Raw genomic sequence first — 1,301 nt, forward strand, 5'->3', positions numbered from 1 at the left:
ATTCTTCTAAAAACTGGGCATTGGTGCTAACAATGACCTTCTGATCTTTAGGACTATAAAATAAACCACCTTTCGTTCCTCTGGGATAACCCACTAACATGCGCACTTCTGTACGAGATTCTAACTTATCAGCATCCGGATTTAGCACATGTGTTGGACTACCCCAAATCCGAATATGTCTTACACTGGGCTTTCGCCCATTCCACAATTCTGTGGGAGTAGAGGATACTGATTTAGAAGGTACTAAGTTCAGAATGTGTGCTGCCATTTCCAGAGCATATCCCCAAAACGAATTTGGTAATTCTGAATAACTCATCATCGATCTAACCATCTCCATAAGAGTCTTATTCCTTCGTTCTGTCACACCATTCTGTTGGGGTGTACCAGGTGCGGACAACTGGGATTGAATCCCGGCCTCTGATAAGTAATTCCTAAACTCTCCTAAGAGGTATTCGCCACCACGATTAGACCGTAGTGTCTTGTTACTTTTACCAAGACGTTTCTCCACATCAACCTTGTACTCTTTGAATTTATCAAAGTACTCAGACTTGAGGCGCATCAGATAAATGTATACATATCTTGAATAATCATCTATAAAAGAGATAAAATATTTAAAACCGCCTCTTACCTGGATAGACATAGGACCACACAGATTAGAATGAACCAGTTCTAACGCTTCTTTGGCTCTATACCCCTTAGCCTTAAAAGGTCTCTTGGTCATCTTACCTTTCAAGCAAGATTCACAGGTTGAAAAATTTTCCAACTCCAATGGACCCAAGAGTCCATCAGCTATAAGTCTTTGAATCCTACTTAAGTTAATATAACCAAGCCTTAGATGCCAAAAATACGTTTGGTTCATCTCCGAAGGTTCTTTTCTCTTATTAGAGTTAGAAGATGTATTATTAATTTTAATATTTTGCTTTGTGGGAGAAATTGGATTTAAAGTATATAAATTACCAACCAATGCACCAGAACAGATAATCACCTTATTTCTCTTTATAACAACACTGTTACTAAAAGAAACAGAATATCCATCAAAATACAGTTTGGAAACTGAAATTAAATTTTTTCTAAAACTGGGTACATAAAGATAATTTCTTAAAATCAAACTTTTATTCCTATCAAAAGATAAGTAGATGTTTCCCACTGCAACAGCCGCCACCTTAGTAGCATTGCCCATGTAGACGGTTATCTCTCCATCAAATAGTCGTTGGATTTCCTGGAACCCCTACAAAGTATTGCAGACATGATCAGTGGCTCCTGTATCTACACACCAGGTGCTGGTAGATAAAACCGCTAAA

The sequence above is a fragment of the Zingiber officinale genome, chromosome 11A (assembly GCF_018446385.1).
Source record: "Zingiber officinale cultivar Zhangliang chromosome 11A, Zo_v1.1, whole genome shotgun sequence".
NCBI classification, from domain to species: domain Eukaryota; kingdom Viridiplantae; phylum Streptophyta; class Magnoliopsida; order Zingiberales; family Zingiberaceae; genus Zingiber; species Zingiber officinale.